The sequence below is a fragment of the Rhinatrema bivittatum genome, chromosome 3 (assembly GCF_901001135.1).
Source record: "Rhinatrema bivittatum chromosome 3, aRhiBiv1.1, whole genome shotgun sequence".
NCBI lineage: Eukaryota > Metazoa > Chordata > Amphibia > Gymnophiona > Rhinatrematidae > Rhinatrema > Rhinatrema bivittatum.
In genome coordinates, this window is record NC_042617.1 from 574,595,344 (window position 1) to 574,622,116 (window position 26,773).

Here is a 26,773-nt window from a genome sequence, read left to right on the forward strand (position 1 = left end):
ACAATAGAGATTCTAACGATTTCTAGCGATTTCTAGCGATTCTAGCGATTTCCCGCCGCGAATCGTTTTCGTACGGAAAATGGCGCCGGCAGGAGATCGACTGCAGGAGGTCGTTCAGCAAGGCGCCGGAACCCTCGCTGAACGACCTCCTGCAGTCGATCTCCTGCCGGCGCCATTTTCCGTATGGAAAATGGCGCCGGCCATACGCGTATGGCCGGCGCCATTTTCCGTACGAAAACGATTCGCGGCGGGAAATCGCTCCCTGACCCCCGCTGGACCTCCAGGAACTTTTGGCCAGCTTGGGGGGGGCCTCCTGACCCCCACAAGACTTGCCAAAAGTCCAGCGGGGGTCCGGAAGGACCTCCTGCCGTCCAATCGTGTTCGTCTATGGCCGCCGCCATTTTTCGGCGCCATTTTGGAAAATGGCGCCGGCTGAAGACAACAAGATTCAGTAGCAGGAGCCCGTTCCGGACCCGCTGCCGTTCCGGACCGCCGCTGGACCCGCAGGTTATTTAAGTCATTTGGGGGGGGGGGTTCGGGAGGGTGGGGGATTTAATTTAAAGGGTCGGGGGTGGGTTTTAGGGGGTTTTAATGTGCCGGTTTGCGATTTTACGTTTTTTCGATTTTTCACGATTTTTCACGATTTTTCACGATATTTTACCCCCCCAAACGGCAACAATACGATTCCCTCCCCCTCCCAGCCGAAATCGATCGTTAAGACGATCGAGGACACGATTCACATCTCTACTATTAATAGCCCAACAAGTGTTCCGGGTTACACTTATAATAAGGACAATTTTCAAAAGCCAATTACATCAGTAAATGGCTGATTATCTGGGTGAAAGGGTTTTTCAAAAACTATCTACTTTTCCTTTCGAGTAAACGTATGCACATACCACAACATGCATATTTTTACCCACATTAAATGGGTGCAATCCTGAGGTAGGGAATAGAATGCAAAATGGAACACTGCATGTAGCTTTGCATTTTCAAAAACGCATACTTTGTTTTAAGTGGAAAATATACCCATAGAAAAAGCATGTGCAAATCTCTGCAGGCACTTTTTCTCTAGGTAGTTTTCAAAGGAAAAGTCCATGTGTGCTTTCCCAGTGAAAACTAGTGCAAAGTCATGGAGAAAAGTCCTAATAAACTTTACAACTACCTGCAGACATTTGAAAATTGCACCTTATGTACATATCTCTGTTGTTCATGTTTACTCATCGTTAAAGGGCAATTTTCAAAATTCCCACCTCTCTGCAGTCTGTGTGTATTTGTATCCATTGACTTTGTATTTAATCTTCAAAAGAAAAAGATGCATATACTTTCTTCTTGAAAATGCTGATGTATTGAAAAGTCCCCTTTTTGTGTGGATAAAATTTCAATGGAAAATACCGCATGTAGATTTTAAAATAAAATTTATGTGACCTATTTTCAAATCCTACATAAAACACGTCCCAGGATCACCTCCACTAAATATGTTGTGATACAGTGTGTTATACTTTTAAGGGAAGATTTTTAAAAAAATATGTGCGCTACTTACTTACACCACTTACTTCAGCTCTCGAGCTGAAGTAAGTGGTGTGTGCCAGCAGCCAGCCAGCGCATGAGGCTCCAGGACAGCGACCAATGACACTGTCCCAGCCCACCCCTCCCGCGCCTCCCCACCCACAACACACCTTCCCTGCCACCCCTCATTAAGAATTAATTCAATGAAAAAATATGTAACTTATAGATCTTGGTAAAAAGTAATCTTTGTACAGGAACTGGTTTCTATTAAAACTAGGGGTGTGCATTCGTTTCCAAAGTATTGGTAATCCGCAACATATAGGGCCATATTCATTGTATTCATGGGGAAGCAAAACATATTGCGGTATTCAAAATGGCGCCAATAGCCTTTGACCTTACTATGTCACAGGGGCTACCGGTGCCATTGGTCAGCCCTTGTCACATGGTAGGAGCAATGGATGGCCGTCACCATCTTGTGCTCCTACCATGTGACAGGGACTGACCAATGGCACCGGCACCCGTTGGACCACCAGGGACTTTTGGCAAGTCTTCTGAGGGTCAGGAGGGTCCCCCAAGACTTGCCAAAAGTCCCTGGTGGTCCAGCGGGGGTCCCCTGTCACATGGTAGGAGCACACGATGGTGCCAGCCATCCATTGCTCCTATCAATCATTCTTCGATGAAGTATCCCACCTTAATGAGGAACTCAAGAAACATACTACTTCGCACCAGGCAAAGAATATGTTCGTGAATTTGGCCGAGAATATAGCCCTCTCTTTAGGGGTAAAGAATTGTTTCGTATGCGGAGGAACAAACATTGGAGAACAATGGCCTTGGGAGGCTAAAGAAATCTTCCAATCTGACCTAAATGCTTTAAATATCACTATAACATATAACCAAAAGAACAATCCATATGAATGGGCCCTTCAGACGTGAATATTCCAAATTGTATACTGAAGCAATTGGTAATTCACCGTGTACAGGAGTTCTTACAATTTCAACAGATAGTTATAAATGGTGGCAAACAGAGAATCTTACCATACCTACTTCATTCTGGACTGAACCAATTTTAAATGCTACTTGGGAAGCAGCTGGAAAATCTTCAACACAATTTGTCACCCCTGATGGATATTACTTTGTATGTGGGTGAAGAGCTTATGAACAATTACCTTCAAAATGGTATGGAACATGTTTCTTGGCAACCATACGTCCTAGTTTCTTCCTTTTACCAATTTCAGCAGGTGAAACATTAGGTATTCCCATATACAGTGCAATGAAACCAAACAGACGACGACGACGACAAAAAAGTGCTAAAGTTCCAATTGGTGAATGGACTGATAAAGATTGGCCACCGGAACGCATTGTACAATATTATGGACCGGCTACACGGGCTGAAGATGGTTCATATGGATATAAACACCGATTTACATGTTAAATCGTATCATCAGACTACAAGCAGTACTTGAACTCCTTACCAATGACTCTGCAATGGCTCTTAATATTCTAGCCAAACAAAATACAAAACTTATCACTGCTGTATATCAGAATCGATTGGCACTAGATTACCTTCTAGCACAGGAAGGAGGAGTATGTGGAAAATTTAATCTTTCTAATTGTTGTTTACAGATTGATGATAAAAGTCAAGTTATTGAAGAAATTACTGATCGTATGGTGTGACTAGCTCATGTTCCTGTGCAGACATGGTCTGGGGCCCTCGATTGGACATCATCAATGCCGAGCTGGATATCTTCCATTCCAGGACTCAAGGAACTATTCATTCCTGTAATACTCTGTTTAATTTCTTGTGTTTTAATTCCTTTATGTTTTCCTCTTTTGCTCAGGTACTTACGTACAATGATGGAAACTATAGCTGATCGGAGAGCAGCAGCACAAATCATGATGATGAACCAATACACTTCAATTTCAACATTTCCCTCAGATTCAGATGAAGATGATGAAGACACTTTAACTAACTTGTAAACTAATAACATTAGAGTAAAAGGACCATCATTCTTGTTAGGGTTAAGTCCGGATACAAAGGGGGGGGGGGGTGTGATCCTCTAGGGACCCCTCGTCACAACCCTGGTGAAGTAACCAACAACCTAACAGAATATTAGGGTCCACAGAAATCAATCATGATACTAATTGTTGTTTGTTTTTCAGCTACCTCATAAATGATAATGATGATACTTACGCCTTCTAAAGAAGTTGAAGTATCAAAGGGGGGAATGTAGGAGTTCAATCCTATGAACAATTGTTGTACGAACAATCGTTGAAAGAAATGAATGAGAAAACTGAAACCTTCTAATTAATAACGCCAGCATTGAAATACATTGAAACGCACAGCCATATTGAATGTACTAACATTTGATACGCAATGGCATGCACTACGCACTTACGTACTGACATTCAGTGAAACGCACTACCATTTTGTAATAATATTTTGTATCGTATTAATACAATTGCTGCTATAAAATGTCTAACATATCATGTCTATTATATGAGGTGTACAATGGTCTGATTATAAGCTACACCTACTTGAAAGAATGTATAAAAGTTCACTCCCCATGGGGAGGGGCATGCAGTTTGTACTAAGCCTTTGTCTTAGCTGCATCTTGCTGGCAATAAAAGTCTATCTTTGCGGATCAGTTGTCTGGACCTCTTTCCCGACTTTTTACTGACTGTTACAAGCCCACACCATCGGCTCCTGAAGGTTGCACTCACTAAGAACCTTCCTAGACCACTTCTTTTTTCTCTAGTAAAATATTCATGCAAAACCAAAAATATGGTCATACTTTTAAGGGTTATAAAACAGCATGTTTGAATGCAGATGCTACTTATGCATGTGTATGCTATTTTTACACATGAAATCCCTTTGAAAATACACTTAATTATTGCATTAACGACTGACAATTTCCACTAATTCATTGAATCTGAGAACTGGGCATGCCATTGAAAAGACTAATACTTTTTGTAACTCTGATGTCACGCAAATACATTTAGTCACAATTAATTTCACTTATTATTTAAATCCTTTTCTGAATTCAACTGGGAGAGGTGCATTTTAGCAGATCAGAGGATTTATGCATGGAAAACAGATTTATAATAGAATGCAATATACTGGAACTGAATACTAATGTCAACATAGTGAATAAATCAATATTAAAGAAGAGTTTTTTTGGTGCTTGATGAGCTGGAACTTGGCAGTAAAATTCATACTGCAAATCATTCAAAAGCTTAAATCTTATCATGTGTAAAATTTGAAAAGAGATTAATGTTCAGAAGGCTCAACCTTGTCAAAGTATGTAACACACATTGATCTTTACCACAGAATGGCAGAAAGCAAAGAATTAATGGGTGAAGATGGAGGGTGCAATTCAAATAATGTGTAAGTTGTATGCTTCTGACACAATAAACTCCTCACAGTGCCAAATATCCAAGAATAACTACTAATATCAAAAGTGCAGAAAATGTTAGACAAGCCTAGATGGAAGGGAAGAAGGGGATGCAGTTGGAAAGAATGAGGCATGAAAACAAAATAAGAGCAACACAATCACATGAACATTATGGGGCAAATTTTAAAAGCCCTACGAGCGTAAATCCAGGAGGATTTACGCGTGTAGGGGGGGGGGGGGTTACGCACGCCGAGCCTATTTTCAGAAGGCCCGGCGGTGCACGTAAAGCCCTGGGACGTGTGTAAGTCCTGGGGCTTGAAAAAATGGGCAGTCTGGGGCGGGGTCGGGGCTGGGTGGTCCGGGGTGGGGGCATGGCCAGAGACCTCTGCAAGGCCGCTGGGCCGGGGGATCACGCGCCAGCAGTTGGCCGGTGCGCGCAAGTTACGCCTGCCTCTGGCAGGCATAACTTGTCAGATAAAGGTACAGGGGGGGGGGGGGGGTTTCGGGCTGGGGGCGGGACAGGGAGGGGAAGGTGGGGGGAAAGGAAAGTTCCCTTCGAGGCTGCTCAGATTTCAGAGTGACCTCGGCGGGAACGGGAAAAGCCAGCTAGCCTCCCCGAGGGCTCAGTGCGAGCAAGGTGCACTAGTGTGTACTAGGGGTGTGCATTCGTTTTGAACTTAAATGGAAAATGCAACTTATTTTTTTTTTTAACTTAAAAAAAAGATGAGGCTTAAACGATCGGATTTCCAACTTATTCAACATAGCTATGTTGAATACGTTGGAAATCGCGATTGTTGATCTAAATAAAATTTAAACCCCTCACCCTCCTTAATCCCCCCCCCAAGACTTACCAAAGCTGGCCAAAAGTTCCGTGAGGGTCCGGGAGCGGACGCGTGGGGAATCAAGTGACGTCGGCGTCACGTCGGAGTGACGCGGCGTCACGTGATTCCCCTCGGGTTCGCTCCCGGACCCCTCGTTGGGCTCAAAAGGAACTTTTGGCCAGCTTGAGCTGGCCAAAAGTTCCTTTTGAGCCCAACGAGGGGTCCGGGAGCGAACCCGAGGGGAATCACGTGACGCCGCATCACTCCGACGTGACGCCGACGTCACGTGCTCCTTGCAAAGGAGTTCAGGAATGGCGTCCTGACCCCGCTGGACCACCAGGGAGTTTTGGTAAGTCTTGGGGGGGGGGATTAAGGCGGGTGAGGGGTTTAAATTTTTATTTGCACATATGGACATAGACTCAACTTATGGAATTCTCCATATGTCCATATTGACCGCAAATGGGACCCCCTTTCGACTTATGGACTTATGAACTTAAACTTTTGGTCTGCACATCCCTAGTGTGTACCCCCTTGCGCGTGCCAACCCCTGATTTTATAACATGTGCATGACTGCGCGCGTATTTTATAAAATTGGGTGTACATTTGTGCGCGCCGGGTAGTGTGCCGCACATGTGCGCCGGGTAATGTAGGCCGCACATGTACATTTTAAAATCTGCCCCTATTTGTTTTGGAGCAAAATGCATATTTTTATTGCAAACTTCACCATACCAAGACATCTTCTGCTTCTGTAGTTGTAAACATTTTCAATGAGGGTACAAAGATAATTAACTTCAGAGGTAGAGTTGATTCTTTTCCTTTTTTTAAGCATGACTACATTCCACACAAAACAGAAAATTGATTCTGAGGTAGAGAAATGTTTATTCCCATTTGAATTCTTATGGGATGAGCTTTCTAAAGGCAATGATCAAAGCAATCAAACCATCTAACTACAGAGTTGGGTGACCAGATGCGTAGTTTTGAAAATTCCACTCAAGGCTAAATACCTAAATATAGTCACTGTAATACTGGATATTTCTGGAGGCGTGGGGAGAAATACACACATAATAAATACTCAAATATACAGTATGTGCATTCTTTTCAGTACATGATCCATTTGAAGGTCAAGCAAGTGCAAGTCAGGCAGGTAGTTTTGTAGCCATATACATTTTAGCCAATTTTGAAAATGATTGAAACTTATCTATTAATAATTTGATTATCACAGTGCAACATGGTGATTCATTTTCACCACAGTTATTGGAATGTCACGTTAAGATGAGGATGATGCAATAAAAAAGGAAGTATCAGAAAGTTTGATGATTTGCCTCTTATATAAGAAAATATGTTTTTGTCTGCTGTCTCAGCAGTTGATTTAGGGCCGGATATTAAGAGTTACGCGCGGGTGTATATTTGTGCATGCAACCCGGCGCGCACAAATCTATGCCCGATTTAATAACATGCGCTCGCAGCCGCACACATGTTATAAAATCTGGGGTCAGTACACACAAGGGGGTGCACACTTGTGCACGCCAAACCCTGGAAGAGCCCCAATGGCTTTCCCTGTTCCCTCCGAGGCCGCTCCGAAATCGGAGCGGCCTCGGAGGGAACTTTCCTTCTGCCCCCCCACCTTCCCCTCCCTTCCCCTACCTAACCTGCCCCCCAGCCCTTCCTAAAACCGCCCCCCCTCACCTTTGTTAAAGAAGTTGCACCTGCCTCTGGGCAGGCGTAGGTTGCGTGTGCCGGTGCGCGATTCCCCGGCCTAGAGGCCCTACAGACAATGTTCCCTCTAAGGTTTGATGGCGTGTGTGCAAAAATTGAAACTAATGTGCAAAACTTTCACATGTCAATTTTATTGTGCAAAATTTCTCAACATATGAACCTTGCAGAAAGCTGAAAGAGAAAACATTACATTACATCAACCATAGAAGTATTTCGTCGTCCTTTGCAGTTCTTCCAAAATGAATACACATCGTCCAAATTAACTGCTTGTCCTGAAATTAAATATAGTTTTATCCTAATGAGGTTGTCCAGATGGTTGACTACTAGCCGATTTCTGGTTTTTGTTTTAATCTGATTCATGAGACTGAAACCTCTCTCACAATCTGCGTTAGACGCCTGGAAAGTTCCACAAATGTCAAGCAATTGGCCTAAGTCAGAAAACCCATCCTGCTGCCTAATATAAACAATCATGTCATCAAAATTCTTCAGTGCACCTTGTGCCAATTTTTCACATGATGAATTTAAAGTCCACATACTGAGCAACCAAATTCTTCTTAAGAACAACTTCTGGCTTGTTTAGCAAGGTGCAGTATCTAGCTGCCAGTATTTCAATTTTGTCAGAACCAAATAAAAAATTCTTAACATTTTCAACAGATGCAAAGGAATCTTTATCAAAGACTGGCCATTCGCCAAGTTCATCTTCAGGAAATCTACTGCTAAAGTGATCACAGACATGATCTATGAAATGGATGACAGCAGTGGTGTTGACAGAAGAATACGTTGCTATAACATTACGAACTTCCCCTGAGAAATGAATGGTGTCACCAAGATACTGTGATCGAAGTTTCATTATTTTGGCTTTTGTCATCTGGAACGCCTCTAGTTGTTAGATTGCTCCTCTGAAGACATCTACACAACTCTGCCAACTCTCTTAATACATCATTTAAAGTAAAGATGGTAACATGATACTCAGGTTTTGTCAACTTGTCTAAGCAGTATTTGTGTATTGGGTCATCATCTTCTTCTATCCGTTCTCTGCAATATTGAATCAGCATATCGTAGTTCTTGACTAAGGCATTCACAGCAAAATGTCGAGACAACCACCTGACTTCATTAAGGGGCCTGAATGCAACTGCATCATGTTCTGATGCCTGACAAAGTTCCTCAAACCTGGATTTCTTCACAGACAGACTAAAAATCGTGTAAACTGTTCGAATTAGAGTTTCTATATCTTTCAACACAGCGTCATGCTTCCAAGCATCATCAAGTCCTAAATCCTCTCTGTGTGCCATGCAATGTTGCTCAAGCAAATGTTTGTTAGATCGTCGAAGTATTGCAGCAACACCATTATATTTCCCGAGCATCACAAAAGCCCCGTCTGATGTGAACATTACCATTTTGCTCAAGTCAAGATTGTTCTGTTGGTAGAAATTGGTAATGGCTGTCACAATAGCTGCACTGTTACATTCTGTCAGCTTCAGAATTCCAGCAAAATAAGTACAGTAAGCAGCTTCATCTTCTTTTCGAAATTTTACATAAAGAATTAACATTTTTGTCACGGTAATGTCTGTACTCTCATCAATTATGAGAGTGTGGAATGACGACTGGCGCCAATCATTTATCATATCTCTTTGTATTACTGAGTTTATGCACTCTAGAAATTCAAACACATAATTTTTACTTCTCCAAGATTCTGGTATTTTTACATTTTTTCCAATGTGATTGTGAATTTCCTGAACAGATAGCATCGAAGAATTCAATTTTATGGCAAGGAGGACATTATCAATTAGAATTTTTACCTCCTCTCTGGAAGCAGACTTTCTTTCAGAAATTTCAGTTTTTGTCTTCTTTTCTTCAGTAGTTTCTATCAGCAATGCCCAAAGTGTTCCCCGACGCTGACTTCTTAGCAAATCGACAGACTGAACGTGAGCTTTCTGGAGTAAATGTCGCTTTAAACAATCCAGTTTCCATTCGTCCCACTGTTTTCCTTGGGCAAAAGCACAATGGACATTCGCCAGTTTGCAGATGTCGCAGACAACAGAGTTCTCCGAGTTGAACTTAAAAATATTTCCAAGAATCGTTCGCTGTTTGCCGACGCACTCCGGCATATCGGCTTCTACATATTCTTTGAGCCATTCGACCTTAAATTTCAATCTTGTTTTCTTAGTCAAACTTTTATCGTTTCTTCCGTCTTTGAATTCATGTTTCGACATAATTTTCCGCTATCTTCTGTCTGCCTATACCCTTTCTCGTGAACGCTGTTCGCCACACCACACAATCAACAGGAAACGGAAAACAGGAAACGGAAATCAACGAAAGTATGACTAATGCGCTGTCGATAAGAAAATTTAATTTTTGTAGCACCATACTAACACGTCTATTCTTACTGAAACTCGTTACAATTTGGCCATTGAAATCCGTAAATTTATACTTTTTTTTTTTTTTTTTTGCGCGGCAGATAAAAACATGTGAGCGGCAGGAATTTAACTTATGCGCGGTTGCGCAATTGCGCAGCTTAGAGGGAACATTGCCTACGGAGGCCTCTGGCCATGCCTCCACCCCGCCCCAGACTGCCCACACCCCGCCCCTTTTTTCAAGTCCTGGGACATACGCACGTCCAAGGGGCTTACGCACATCGCTGGGCCTATGCAAAATAGGCCCGGCGTGCTTAACCCCCCTGCGTGCATAAATCCAGCTGGAGTTATGCGCGCAGGGCTTTTAAAATCTGGCCCTTAGAGCATATATTTTCAACTCTGGTCCTCAAAAGCCACAAACAACATTGGTCTTCAGGGTTATCAATCGATGAAAAATAGTCTTGTTCTTAGGCCAAATATATGCAAATTTATTCATGAATATTCATTACCGATACCTTGAAAATCAGACCTCATGACCCAGAACTGACAGCCCCCCATCCAATTTAAATATACTTTCTATATTAAATATGTAAATAACCTTGGTCACAATCACAGAGACATACATTTGATTACTCATTAATCTATAAAACAATTAGTGAATGCTATTAAACAAGCAAGTTTCTAGATTATAGCTATTTCTTTTACATTTAAGTTTGCAGCTATACTAACAAAGTAGAATAACAAAAATGATTTAAAAACATCTGTATCTGAATTGATTTCTAACTGTATTTGAATTTACAAAAATATGCTTCGTATTTTTATTGTAATTGCTACACATTTGTTTGAAATAAAATGTGCCAAAAGTCAATTAACATGGTCTTCACCAAGGCCAAGAAATGAGACTAGATTGTTTTGAGCCAAATGTTAGTAATTGGTATCTGACTTCTAATTTCTAAAACTGTAATGCTATTGTGATTTGTAATTACACATAAGCAAACACTGAAGTTTATTCCTTTCAGAATGTCATTTAGATTTGAGGCCAAAGAAATATTTACTGTCTTTAGTTTTTAGTTTTTTCAGTAAACCATGCAGCTTTATATAGCCATAACTTCTTGAAAAAAACAAAACAGTTTGACAGGTTGAAGAGTGAGAATGAAGTGTTAGAATTCAACATCAGATAGGTTTTGTAAAATATATCACCATGGTGAATGATTTTGACCTTTGTAATATCCTGCACTTGGAAAGATTGACTGCTTTGTTCATTCCATGCATACTAACACTATGTTCTGCAGGAACAGGACAAGAAGAACAGAAATGGAGCACAGACTTAACTGAGAGAAAATGGCCACTCTTACAAGATGATGGGAGATGATTTTGGCCTTTGTTCTGCAAGATTAAGAGCCTTGCAAACTGATATACAGAAAGGTGGTGCAAAGCCAATCCACCCCACATCCAAGAGAAATCCGGTTACAACATGCAAAAAAAAAAAAAAAATTGTTCTGATTATCTCTGTAATTTATTCAGATTAAGATTGTTTTTTTAAATGCAGATCTTTCCTTTTAAATGCCTTCCCTTCATACACTTTTGGATTTCATTCTGATGTTTTTATTAAATTATATCTTGTGTCTACAAAATATCAATGCCTTTACTTTTATCCTGTACTCATTCTCCTTGTGCACTGTTTCCCCTATGTGTTCATAGCACATTCTGTTGCACTATGCATTACTTACTATTTCAGCAGGAATTTTTCTTTCTGCTTAGGTACACCGCAGGGCTGTTGAACTAATTAGGGAATAATCCATATAGCAGCAGAGTTCAAAATGTCAGCATAGGCACTACTCCGTCTATAAAAACAGCATGGCACCAATCAGCAGATGGTATGTTAAACGTGCCACTGTCAAGGCTTACAAGACTTACAGGTTTTTTTAGCTTGGATTTTTCCTGGCTTTATTCCTTCCCCTATTTATTCAACCAATTTGAAACTGGAAAGGAGGCTGTGGTCAGTAGATGACTGGGAAATCCAGAGAATTAAAATAATTGCTATTCAAGGCTGGAGCAGATGCTGCATTGGGAGGTTGGATAGTGGCAAATTAGGAAATAATAAGCATTTAAGGAAGCAGTTCAGACTCACTGGTCTCAAGCCGCAGAATGTATTAGCTGCCTCATTACACTATGCATGAGCCAATGTAACAGAAATAAAAGCCCAAGTATGCTGTACTAGTCAGTTATTATCATAGTTTAACAGTTTCACCAAAATTGATACTTTAGTCAGGGAAGTTGTATAATTTGTGTCGACTGCTAAACTTCCCCTCCATTGTGTGTGTTATCAACGGTAGCAGTACATGCTGTTGGAAAGAAGACAAGTTGATTAAACCAACAAAGGAGTTCATATTCTTGTCATTTTTAGGTACTCTGGAGTTCCCATTGTCATCTTGATGTTAAATTACTGTCAATTGTATTTTAATATGTTGACCCTCTGAACTGTAAACTATTTAGTTATGTAATTTTATAGAAACAAAATGTAATTACTTAAAAAACCTACTCCAGTTTATGTTCAATCTACAAGCAGTTGGAAAGGAGAGGAGCTGATTAAACCAACACAGGAGTTATTCCCTGTACTTGTTCATGGGAAGGAATCAAATCTTTTGAAATTGCAAAGTGTGTGGTCACGTTTAAAAAATGTTTATAAAACGGGTAAAATAAAATGTGTTTTTATTGCATTGGAAATATATGCACGTATCTGAAACGTTCATTGTTGCAAACGCAGAGGCGCAGTCGCTTGCTCAGAGAGATTGTGAGTCTTGGGCCATGGCGTGGCTCAAGGAGGAGCCCCAAGACACACACAGTGGGGGGTGAGAGAGTGTTCAGGCATGGGCTGGAGCTGGAACAAGGCTGGACCAGGATCAAGACTCAGAACATCAGGAACTGGAACAAGGCAGGCTCAGCCCTTCACTGGACCTACAGGCACCAGTGAGATCCAGCAATGCAATGCTGGTCTCAAGAGTAGTCCTCCAGCCACTCAGCAGCCCTTCTGGACCCGCCGTTTTGGAATGATGAGTGCATGAGGCCAGAAGGAGGCTGAGGGCAGGAACAAGACGAGACATGGAACTCAGGAAGTTGGAAGACTCAGAGGAGGTTACGTGGAACTTAGAATACTCAGACAAGGACTCAGGATACTTTGAAGACTCGGACAAGGACTCAAGGAACTTGGAAGACTCGGATGAGGTTTCAGGATACTTGGAAGACTCAGGCGAGGATTCAGGCTTCAGGCACTAGTACAGGATGAGTTCTGCACCACAGCGTGCCCTACACAGCCGCCCATGGCTGGTCACGGACCACACTGTAAGCGAAGCAGATTCCAGATGAGAAAGTGAAGGAACCAGAAACATGTCCGATTCAGGAGAGGCCTGCACCAAGGCATGCGCTACACAGCCACCCGTGGCTGGTTGTGGACCATACTGAAGCAGAGCAGGTTCTGGCTTAAGTCTTGGGCATGGACAGAAGCAGGCACAAGGTATTCCAAAGACTGGGAACAGGATTCAAGACTCAGGATTCAAGACTCGGAACTCGGATTCAGGAACAGACCTAGGCTTTAAAAACAATGGCCTTCCAGAGACTTATGCTGCAGATGTGAAGTCAGGCCTTGTGCCATGCAGCACCCTACACAGCCCCCATGGGCTGGTCACGGACCATGACGGTGGCCCGCCAGGAAAAGTGGACAAGCAGGGAACATGGAAGCAGGATGAAGAACCGAAGACAAGGACATCAGGACCAGGACTGGAACAAGGAACATCAGGAACTTCAGGACATGGAACATCGGAACGTCTGGACATGGAACATCGGGACTTTAGGACAAGGAACATCAGGACACCAAAGAGACAATGAAGGAGCTCCAATGAAGAACAGGATCAGGCATATCAGGATGAAGGAGAACAGGAACATCTAGGACATCAAACGAAGTGCCATCTAGACAAGAGAAGACTACAGAGTACCTTGACTGGAAGAAGAGCACAGACAACTGTGAGACCCAGTTCAAAGGCCCCGAGGAGTGAAAGCTGAGCCCTTTTATAGGGCTGGATGAAGGAGCAGGCTGATGATGTCATTGCTGGGGCTGCGGGGCTTTTCCCGCTGCTGGCCCTTTAAATAACGTGGATGAGGCACGAACGTGCTCCCAGAGGAGCCTGATGCAGGGAAGAGAAGGCAGCATCATCGACAGCAGTGCAAGCCACAAAGAGGATAAACGCCAGCAGCATTCAGCCACACAGAGAGAGGAAACAGCGGCGGCTCTCCTGCAGAGTAAGAGCAGGGCCTGCATCCGTAAAGATAGAGAGGCTCAAGGGCGGCTCCAGCCGCTTAAGATGCAGGAGCCCACAGCACTCCGGGCTGCGCAGGGAGCAAAGTCTGATGGTGGCTCCTCAATTGAAAGGTGAAAGGACGGTGGTGATCTGGGCAGCTTAGGCCGTGAAGAGAGAATGACCTGCGATGTCAGGCCGGCACAGTGCAGGTGAGAGGCTGCTCATGGGATGGGCTCTGCGAGCATCATCATAACAGTACCCACTCCTCAAAGCCCCTTTTCAGCTTCTTCTCTACGGCTGAAGACAAGAAGGCATATATTTTATACCAGCTGGGGAACTTGGGGTCCAAACACAAGATCTCTAAATGCTTGGAAGGAGCTGAAGCGATGAGGCAAAGAACATACTGAGATTGTACACAAACACAATGAAACTCAGAAGAAGACATGACCCAGATTGAACTGAAGGCACAAATGTAGTAGTAGCATCTTAGGGTATAGTCTGGTTCTTAGTTCTTTTTTAGTCAAAATGGAAGTGAGGAACACATAAGCATCATCTTCCTGCTGTTAGCAATGGCAAAGGTGGTATACCAGGAGAAGGTGTAGGCAAACTTGCAGATTACTTGTTCATAGGTAGGCATTGCTCCAAGGAGCTCCAGGTGGAACTAGGAAGCCCAACAAATGTTGCTTAGAAGGTGGAAAGCTGATCTTGGAGGCACATTTTTATACCTCTTGATGATAGATGGTATACGGACAGGTGGAATGAAACCAACCCCAGACTTTTGCAAAGCCAATAATAGGTGAGAATAGTCCTTTTTTGTAATGTCAAGGAGGGAACTGTATTTTAGGTATAATCCATATATAAATCTAGGCTCCCATACAGCAGTGAATTGTTCCTTGAAGGAGTTTGGTAGTCGATAGACATAAATGCTCAGCTTTACATAGGAAACTGTTTCCTTGAAAGGGATCTCCAGAATGGCTTGGTAGGTGTAATATCCCTCAGGCTTGTATCAGACGAGCCGCTTCAAGGTGGATGGTAAGACTCAAGGAGGCAAAGCCTGAAGACAGCAGAAGAGTCCAATTGGTCATTGACATTCCTCTACTTCCATAGATGGATTATAGATGCAGCTGATGGCAAATATCCTTGCAGAGGCAGCTTTTATAAATGGTAGAAGACAAACAGAGCAAGACAAATTCCGGCACTAACTCAGACACCCATTGAAATATAGCAGGCTGTTAATTCATGATTTTATTTCCTGCTTTTCAATCCAGAAAATCACCTGTTTGTGTCACAGCTTGTCACCACAAATCTCCAGGGAAATCATTAACGGGAACAATTCTAAGAAGGTGATATTCTTGACCATATTGTCAAGATTCAGGCCACTTCAATGCAAATTAGGATCCCAACAAAAATCACCAAACTCTATGCTACCCAAAGTATCTGAATACAATTCTAAGTCTCAGCTGGATATGGGGTAGGGATGTGCAGAGGGACACCACATTTTGCATTTGGGATTCGGATTCGTCGGGGGGCAGATACGTTGCATTCGTCCGTATAGCGCCCTGATATGTTGATATGTTGATTCCTATTCATTTCCCCGCTAAAATTAAATTAACTACAACTCCTCACCCTCCTGACCCCCCAAGACTTACCAAAACTCCCTGGTAGTCCAGCGGGGAGTCTGGGAGCCATCCCCTGCACTCACAACCTTGGTGCCAGTTTCAAAATGGCGCTGATAGCCTTTGACCTATATGTCACAGGGGCTAACAGTGCCATTGGTCAGCCCCTGTCACATGGCCATCAGCGCCATCTTGTGCTCCTACCATGTGACAGGGGCTGACCAATGGCACCGTTAGCCCCTGTGACATGGTAAGGGCAAAGGCTATCAGCGCCATTTTGATTACTGGCAGCCAATGGCCCGAGTGCAGGAGATTGCTCCTGGACCCCGTGGGACCACCAGGGACTTTTGGCAAGTCTTGGGGGACCCTCCTGACCCCCACAAGACTTGTCAAAAGTCCAGCGGGGGTCCGGGAGCGACCTCCTGCACTCCATAGCCTTTGCCAGTATTCAAAATGGCTATCGATAGCCTTTGCCAGTAATCAAAATGGCACCGATAGCCTTTGCCTTACTATGTCACAGGGGCTACCGGTGCCATTGGTCAGACACTGTCACATGATAGGAGCACAATATGGTGCCGATGACCATGTGACAGTGGCTGACCAATGGCACCGGTAGCCCCTGTGACATAGTAGGTCAAAGGCTATCGGTGCCATTTTGAAACCGGCGGCCGAGGGTGTGAGTACAGGGGATGGCTCCCGGACATCTCGCTGCACCACCAGGGAGTTTTGGTAAGTCTTGGGGGAGTCACAAGGGTGGGGGGTTTGTTTAAATTAGGTCCTTTAAGTGGCCAAATTCTTCGTCGAGATTCGTTGTATTTGTGGGGAATCGCAATACGTTTCGCTTCCCCATGAATACAACGAATAAGGCCCTATACGATTCCCAATTCGTATTGAACAAATGCACACCCCTAAAAAGGGGGCTGTCTGCAACAAGGGTAACACAAGACCTACCAAGTGAATGTTTTCATGCATTCAAAAACTATAAATGCTTGCACAATCGGTAAAATGTATCACAGCAATTTGAAACTTCTTGACTTTTACTCATTTTTGCTGACGTTCAATTTCTGATAATTTAACATAATTTAGTTTTCCTAAAAAAATTGAAACACCCTAGAATCACCAAGTGCACTTTTTTGTGCATGTGCACTTGTACTGTACATATTTCCTGAATTATGCTGACTTTCAGTGTCTGCTTGTGGGATCTCATGGCTCTTTGCCTCTGCTACATATCCAAATCACTTTTTTTGATTGTCATTGTGTTTTTGAGCTATTTTGAGCCAGTTATCAAGTAAGGCAAGCAGGTTTCATACAGATGAGCTTGTACTGTACTATTTACTGTATTATGCTGCCATCCAGTGTCAGCCTGTGCACCTCATGGTTTAGATTCTCTACCACTTACAGATTACTTTTTAATGACTGTCATTCTGGCATGGAGGCACTTTTCCTTTTCCTTTTTCTCTTATCATTGTTCCCTGGCACAGAGGAATTTCTGAGTGTTCCTAAATTTCTGCCAAGAGCCTGAGAGTTGATGTTTGCTCTGTTTTCAGAGATTTGGAAAGGTTTATTAGCAACATACAAATGTGCTACAACACTGGTCCACAATTCTTTTATTTCATTATGTGTTTATTAATTTACGGTTCAGTAGATGGACAGCTGTTCCCGATGAAATCCAGGTGCCAAATTCTGCAGTTCAAGGCAAAGTACAGCCAGAAATATATATATACAGATAGAAATAAAAGTGCCTCAGAAGATGAATTAGGATGAGGGGAAAGAGGGAAACATAGAAACATAGAAATGAGGGCAGAAAAAGACCAATCGGCCCATCTGCCCAGCAAGCTCCCACACTTATTTTCCCATACTTATCTGTTTCATCAACCACCGAGTACAGGGCCCTTGTTGGTAACTGTTTGTTTCAAATTTCCTGCCATCCCCTGTCATTGATGCAGAGAGTAAAGTTGGAGGTGCATCAAAGGTGAGCTTAAGGCTTAATGGTTGAGGGTAGTAACCGCCGCATCAAGCAAGTTATCCCAATGCTTGTTTACCCAGACTGCATATATCCATGCCTTGTTGGATGATGACTGAATGTAAATCCTGTTTTCTACATTTCCCCCTGCCTTTGAAGCAGACAGCAATGCTGTATATGCATTCAAAGTGATGTATATGCATTCAAAGTGATGTAGTTCTTGTTTCTTGTAAACCGGGGTGATATGTATTTTATACAGGAACCTCCGGTATATAAACCCTATAAATAAATAAATAAATGTATCAGGCTTAACTGGTTTAAGGTAGTAACCGTCATAATAATCAAGCTACCCCCACGCTAATTTGTTAAACCAGATTGTGAAGTTCAGTCCTTGGTTGTTGTCTGAATACAAAATCCTCTTTTCCACATTTCCCCCTGCCGTTGAAGCAGAGAGCAATGCTGTATATGCATTCAAAGTGATGTATCAGGCTTAATTGGTTTAGAGTGGTAACCACCGTAATAAGCAAGCTACCCCTATGCTTATTTGTTTACCGAGATTGTGAAGTTCAGTCCTTGTTGGTTGTTATCTGAATGCAAATCCTCTTTTCCACATTAACCCTTGCCATTGAAGCAGAGAACAATGTCGGAGTTGCATTAACTGTGCGAAGGCTTATTGAGTAAGGGTAGTAATTACCAGGTAATTACTCTTCATTCCTATCCTCTAGCCTTTATGGATCCACAGTATTTATCCCATGCCCCTTTGAAATCCTTCACAGTTTTAGTCTTCACCACTTCCTCTGGAAGGGCATTCCAGCAGCCACCACCCTCTCTGTGAAGAAATTCTTCCTGACATTGGTTCTAAGTCTTCCTCCCTGGAGCTTCAAATCGTGACCCACAGTTCAACTGATTTTTATCCAGCGTAAAAGGTTTGCTGTTGACCATGGATCATTAAAACCTTTCAAGTATCTGAAAGTCTGTATCATATCACCCCTGCTCCTCCTCTCCTTCAGGGTGTACATATTTAGTAGGGGTGTGCATTTGTTTCCTACGTATTTGTAATCCACAACGTATAGGGCCATATTCGTTCTATTCATGGGGAAGCAAAACGTATCACGATTCCCCACAAATACAACAAATCTTCGCCAAATTATTTGGCCGTCTAAAGGAGCCAATTTAAACAAAGCCCCCCACCCTCCTGACCTCCAAGACTTACCAAAACTCTCTGGTGGTCCACTGGGGGGTCCGGGAGCCGTCTCCTGCACTCACACCCTCAGCTGTCAGTATTCAAAATGGCGCCGATAGCCTTTGACCTTCTATGTCACAGGGGCTACTGGTGCCAATGGTCAGCTCCTGTCACATGGTAGTAGCAATGGATGGCTGGTGCCATCTTGTGCTCCTACCATGTGACAGGGGCTGACCAATGGCACCGGTAGCCCCTGTGACATAGTAAGGGCAAAGGATATCGGCGCCATTTTGATTACTGGCAGCCGACAGCCTGAGTGCAGGACATCGCTCCTGGACCCCCACTGGACCACCAGGGACTTTTGGCAAGTCTTGGAGGACCCTCCTGACACCCACAAGACTTGCCAAAAGTCCAGCAGGGGTCCAGGAGTGACCTCCTGCACTCGGGCTGTCGGCTGCCAGTATTCAAAATGGCTATCGATAGCCTTTGCCCTCACTATGTCATAGGGGCCGACGGTGACATAGGAGCACAAGATCGCGCTGGCCATCCATTGCTTCTCCCATGTGACAGGAGCTGACCATTAGCACCAGTAGCTTCTGTGACATAGAAGGTCAAAGGCTATGGGCACCATTTTGAATACTGACAGCCGAGGGTATGAGTGCAGGAGATGGCTCCTGGACCCCCCACTGAACCACCAGAGAGTTTTGGTAAGTCTTGGGGGAGTCAAGAGGGTGGGGAGTTGTACTTAATTCAATTTTAGCTGGGAAACAAATAAGAATTAATACATTAACGTATCGAGGCCCACCTTGCAGAATGCAACGTATCTGCCCCCCGACTAATACGAATCCTGAATGCAATGTATGGCATCCCTCTGCACATCCCTAATATTTAGGTTCTTCAATATCTCCTCATAAGTCATTTTATGAAGACCATTCATTTTATGAAGACCATATTCACTGGCACACGTGCCGCCAGCTGTTCTAGATCGTGACCATATGTGGAGCAAATCTGAATAGGATAAAAACATAAGAGCATAAGAATATAAGAAATTGCCATGCTGGGTCACACCAAGGGTCCGTCAAGCCCAGCCTCCTGTTTCCAACAGAGGCCAAATAGGCCACAAGAACCTGGCAAGTACCCAAACACCAAGAAGATCCCATGCTACTGATGCAATTAATAGCAGTGGCTATTCCCTAAGTCAACTTGATTAATAGTAGTTAATGGACTTCTCCAAGAACTTATCCAAACCTTTTTTGAACCCAGCTACACTAAATGCACTAACCACATCCTCTGGCAACAAATTTCAGAGCTTAATTGTACATCTAGTGAAAAATAATTTTCTCCGATTAGACTTAAATGTGCTACTTGCTAACTACATGGAATGACCCTAGTCCTTCTATTATCCGAAACTGTAAATAACTGATTCCCATCTACTCATTCAAAACCTCTCATGATCTTAAAGACCTCTATAATATCTCCCCTCAGCCATTTCTTCTCCAAGCTGAACAGCCCTAACCTCTCATAGGGGAGCTGTTCCATTCCCTTTATCATTTTGGTTGCTCTTCTCTGTATCTTATCCATTGCAACTATATCTTTTTTGAGATGTGGTGACCAGAATTGTATACAGTATTTAAGGTGCATTCTCACCATGGAGCGAAACAGAGGCATTATGACATTTTCAGTTTTATTAACCATTCCCTTCCTAATAATTGCTAATAATTCTGTTTGCTTTTTTGACTGCTGCAGCACACTGAGCTGATGATGTCAAAGTATTATCCACTATAATGCCTAGATCTTTTTCCTGGGTGGTAGCTCCTAATATGGAACCTAACATCTTGTAACTACAGCAAGGGTTATTTTCCCTATATGCAACACCTTGTACTTGTGCACATTAAACTTCATCTGCCATTTGGATGCCCAATCTTCCAGTCTTGAAAGGTCCTCCTGTAATGTATCACAATCCGCTTGTGATTTAACTACTCTGAATAATTTTGTATCATCCGCAAATTTGATAACCTCACTCTTCATATTCCTTTCCAGATCATTTATAAATATATTGAAAAGCAACCGTCCAAGTATAATCCCTGAGGCACTGCACTGTTTACCCTTTTCCACTGAGAAAATTGACCATTTATTCCTACTCTCTTGTCTTTTAAGCAGTTTGTAATTCACAAAAGGACATCACCATCTATCTCATGAATTTTTAATTTTCTTGGAAGCCTCTCATGAGGGACTTTGTCAAACGCCTTCTGAAAATCCAAATACACTATATCTACCGGTTCACCTTTATCCATATGTGTATTAGGGATGTGAATCGGGCTTCGGACGATTGAAAATATTGTCGATATTTTCAAAATCGTCAGAAATCGGGGGCTCTCCAAAAACGATAGGAAAACCCCACGATATTGATCGTGGGGCTTCCCTTATCGTTTTGGGGGAGGGCGGGAAAAACGGCACACAAAAATAACCCCTAAACCCACCCCAACCCTTTAAAAGTAACCCCTTAGCTTCCCCCTCCCTCCCGACCCCCCCAAAACATTTTACAGGTACCTGGTGGTCCAGTGGGGGTCCCGGGAGTGATCTCCTGCTCTGGGCCGTCCTCCGGCTACCGGGCCGTCCTTTGCCCTTACCTTGTGACAGGGTATCCATGCCATTGGCCGGATCCTGTCACATGGTAGGAGCACTGGATGGCCGGCGCCATCTTGTGCTCCTACCATGTGACAGGGGCTGACCAATGGCACTGGTAGCCCCTGTGACATAGTAAGGGCAAGGCTATCGGCGCCATTTTGGTTCCTGGCACCCGAAGGCACGAGTGCAGGAGATCGCTCCCGGACTCCCGCTGGACCCCCGGGACTTTTGGCCAGCTTGGGGGGGCCTCCTGACCCCCACAAGACTTGCCAAAAGTCCAGCGGGGGTCCGGGAGCGACCCTCTGCACTCGGGTCGTATTGCCAGTATTCAAAATGGCGCCGTGCTACCTTTGCCCTCACTATGTGATATATGAGGGCAAAGGCTAGCGCCGGCGCCATTTTAAATACTGGCAATATGGCCCGAGTGCAGGAGATCGCTCCTGGACCCCCGCTGGACCCCCAGGGACATTTGGCCAGCTTGGGGGGGCCTCCTGACCCCACAAGACTTGGCAAAAGTCCAGCAGTCACCTCACCTTTTAACCATGCCAGTAATCATTTTGCTTTCCTTCCACCCTTCTTAATGCATGGAATACATCTGGACTGCACATCTAGGATTGTATTTTTAAACAATGTCCATTCCTGTTGAACACTTTTAACCTTTGCAGCTGCACCTTTCAGTTTTTTTCTAACTATTTTCCCCATTTTTTGTAAGTACGGTGGGCTGCTAATGCTGGAGATCCTCCACCGTGTGCAGGACGCCGGCTTGCTGCTGAGGTCGGACAGCCTCTACCGTCCCCGACTCCACTGCTTCCGGCACTGGTGCAGGGCCGGGCCAGGCCAGAGAGCCTCCGCCGTTTCCTGCTTCTCTGCTTCTTATGCCAGTGCAGGGCCGCTGGCGTGAAGGACACTGCCGGCTCTACCCCCATCTGCTTCCTACTCTTGGCGCGTGCCTCCTACTAAAATTTAAAGGGCTCACAACAGAAGATAACGGCTTGCTCTTCCTGCTGATGTCAGAGCTCAGCTCTAATTAAAGACATAGCAATGTTCCTCTGGCGTCTTGGCAACAAGTCTGTCGTGCTAGTTAGTGGTGCTGCGTTTGTTCCTGTTTTTTCCTGAACCTATTGCTGTCTTCTCTGTTTTCTAGCCATTCCTGCCTTCCAGTCTGGTTCCTGCTCCTGATCCTGCCCTTCTCCTTTGGACGGATTCTTCTGGCTTCAGACTTTGGACTGGTTATTGGGCTTCTGATTTTGGACTGTGTTTGTACGTTTCCACTGACACTCTTACTCTCTTCAAAGGGGCCCATCTAAGACCAGCCGGACCTCGGCACCAGCCCAGCCTTGCCTTCCGATGGTGGGGTCCTGCGGGGGTTTGCCCTTAAAGGTTGTGTTAACCTCACCTCAGGCAAGGGGTCCACATTCTCGTCCAGCGTCGCTACAGGTGCAACAGATTGCCAATACCATGGACCTGGCAGAGGCTTCTGCCCGACAGGCCATACCCAGCCTAGCCCAGAAAATTCTTGAAAAACAGAAGGTCCTCGATTCCCTTGCTTCGGTGGTGGATCGCCTTAACCTACATCTGGAGTCCACAATACAACAGGGTGCTTCCTCACCCGGAGAACCCTCTCCTGCCATACCTGCCCCATGACCAGTCCTGCTGCTTTCGGTTCCTCTATGCTTTGCCGGGGAACCTCAACTGTCGCAGCTTTATCAATTAGTGCCATATGCATTTCTGTGTGCAGTCTGCTCTTTTTCCCATGGACCTTACTAAGACGATTTACATTCTCTCCCTGTTGGACGGGAAAGCTCTGGTATGGGCTTCACTGTTGTGGGAATGAGCTGATCCGTTCCTGCAAGCCCTTCAAGCATTCCTGTCATTATTTCGTACCGCCTTTCATGACCCTGAGTGACATGCAATCCTGGTACTACTTGCTTCTCTTGCAACAGGGATCCCGTCTCGTGACGGATTATGTAATCCAGTTCTGCACATTGGCATCCAAACTTCATTGGGGCGAGGAATGTCTATCCTCCATTTTTCTAGACGGTCTTGCCTTCCGGATAAAAGATGAATTGGTGGCCCATGAGCTATCTTCTTCTCTGGACGCTTTGATTGACCTGGCTGGTAGAGATGTGAATCGTGTCCTCGATCGTCTTAACGATCGATTTCGGCTGGGAGGGGGAAGGAATCGTATTGTTGCCATTTGGGTGGGTAAAGTATCGTGAAAATCGTTAAAATCGTGAGCCGGCACACTAAAACCCCCTAAAACCCACCACCGACCCTTTAAATTAAATCCCCCACCCTCCTGAACCCCCCCCCAAATGCTTTAAATTACCTGGGGATCCAGCGGCGGTCTTATTTCTTGCTCTACTTAATTTTTTCCCTAATATATTTCATTAGCTTAGCTGCAGCTGAGTTTGCCCAAAGGTGGCTAACTGCACTGTTTGTGTAAGATAGGTTTATCCAAATCCCGTGTCCCGCTTCTCTTAAGGAAATCAAAGCTGTATTTATTTTATTTTATTTATTTATTTAAAATTTTTATATACCGGCATTCATGTTGCAAACACATCATGCCGGTTTACATATAACAGGGGTGTACAGTGAACAATTCAATAACCTATTTGTGTAGAAGGAAGCAGTTACAAATAACAAGGTAAAAGAACTGGGAGGAGAGAAGAAAAGGGAGAGAATAACATTAGGTATAGGTATTTACATTAGTAATAACATTTTTACATGTGGAAGTGGTAGAATCTGGCTGAATAGAATTAATCGGTGTCCGGGAAAGCTTTTTTAAACAGCCAGGTCTTAAGTCTCTTCCTGAAGGTTGGGAGGCTGGGCTCCTGTCTAAGGTCCGGTGGGATGGAGTTCCATAGAAGGGGGCCGGCTGTTGAAAAGGCCCGATCTCTCAAGGTAATATGTTTGGTAGATCTGGCTGGGGGCACTTGAAGAGATCCTCTGAGTGTGTCTCTTGTTGGTCTGGCGGAGTTATAAATTTGGAATGGGAATTGTAAGTCGAGTGGGGTGTGTTGATGGATGGTTTTGTATATTATGGAAAGAGATTTGTAGAGGATTCTAACGTGAACAGGCAACCAGTGGAGATCTTTTAGGATTGGAGATATATGGTCCCTCCTCCTGGAGTTTGTCAGTAATCTTGCCGCAGCGTTTTGTATCTGTGCTTTAAATTACCTGGGGATCCAGCGATGGTCCAGAACGGCGGCGGTCCGGAACAGCCCCCTCAATTGAATCGTGTTGTCTTTAGCCGGCGCCATTTTCCAAAATGGCGGTACAAAATGGCGGCGGCCATAGACCAACACGATTCGACTGCAGGAGGTTGCTCCGGACCCCCGCTGGACTTTTGGCAAGTCTTGTGGGGGTCAGGAGCCCCCCCAAAGCTGGCCAAAAGTTCCTGGGGGTCCAGCGGGGGTCCGGGAGCGATTTCCTGCCGCGAATCGTTTTCCGTACGGAAAATGGCGCCGGCAGGAGATCGACTGCAGGAGGTCGTTCAGCGGGGGTTCCGGACCGCCGCTGAATGACCTCCTGCAGTCGATCTCCTGCCGGCGCCATTTTCCGTACGGAAAACGATTCGCAGCAGGAAATCGCTCCCGGACCCCCGCTGGACCCCCAGGAACTTTTGGCCAGCTTGGGGGGGCCTCCTGACCCCCACAAGACTTGCCAAAAGTCCCACGGGGGTCCGGAATGACCTCCTGCAGTCGAATCGTGTTGGTCTATGGCCGCCGCCATTTTGCGCCGCCATTTTGGAAAATGGCGCCGGCTGAAGACAACACGATTCAATTGAGGGGGCCGTTCTGGACCGCCGCCGTTCCGGACCGCCGCTGGATCCCCAGGTAATTTAAAGCATTTGGGGGGGGGGGGTTCGTGAGGGTGGGGGATTTAATTTAAAGGGTTGGGGGTGGGTTTTAGGGGGTTTTAGTGTGCCGGTTTTCCTGCCCTCCCCCTTCCCCCGATTTACAATGTTTTGACGATAAATCGGGGAATTGGTATTGTATCGTGGCCCTAACGATTTTTGATGATTTAAAATATATCGGACGATATTTTAAATCGTCAAAAAACGATTCACATCCCTACTGGCTGGCCATATTGACCGCCGGCTCCAGGAGAGGTCTCGAGAGTTATAATTTTCTAAAAGACCTCCACTTATTTCCAGGCCTCTCGTCGTTCGCCTTCTCCCAAGCCGGTGCCTGTGACCACCAGGGATGTTCCTGAGGAACCCATGCAGCTAGGTCGCTGTTATGTTTCGGCTCCTGAGGAAGGGAGGAGTTAGCAATCTGTTATGTTTTGGCTCCTGAGGAAGGGAGGAGTTATCAAACTGTTATGATCTACTCTTCAAGAAGGGAGGAGTTAGCAATCTGTAATGAATCTGCTCCTGAAGACTCCTGATGGAGAAGGGAGTAGCAATCTGTTACCAGTGAAGTGCTTGAAGAGGGCACTCAGCTGTAGAGGAATGTAGATAGGTGGATCCTTGGGCTGATGGCAGATGACTGCGCCCCCAGGAAGATATCTTGAGAGGGACTACCGGCTAGGCTTGGGTACGGAGACAGACACATATAATTCTTTTATTAGACAGGTTAGTAGAATCACCAGAGGTGGTAGTAGTGAGCTGATATGCCCGGCAGGGTTGAAGTCCCTCAGATACTCGAACAGCGATCCCAGGGTTGAGTTGTAGAGAAACTAAAGATAGTGATTAGACAGGGTATGCTGTGTTCATAGCCAGAACTGGATGACAAAATTCACATAAGGTCTTTAGGAAGCTCAGTAGCTGGAAATAGCTGCGATAGCTTCCAGGCAGTAGAGAATCTTCAGAGTGTTCAGGAACATGGGCCCTCGAGGAGCGAGTACCGGTTTCTATCTGCAATCTGAAATAAAGAAAAGAGAGCGAGGCCCCTGAGGAGCGGGTACCCCTGGTAAGTCCGAGGAGGCAGAGTAGCTTGGGAGTAAAGCCGAAGAAATCCCCCTTTGCTAACTCGATTTTATATTGGAAGCAGATGATGTCATCTCAGGGGATGCCCCCGAGGTTCGCTCCCTTGCTGGTACATCAATCGGAGCGTGCGTGCCCTATGTCATCAGGAACATGGCGGATCCGCAGCCTCATGCTGATCCAGGGACACTGGAGGGAGATGGCAAGAAGACGCCGCGGCAGCTAACCGTCCATCAGACCCGGAGGGAGTCGCCACAGAGGTAAAGAGGGCAGAGTGAGGGCGTCGAGCAGCGATGGATGCAACAGTCGCAGTCTGCTGACTTCCGAGGAATGCCTCCGACGTCGTCGTAAGGGTTTTTGTTTATACTG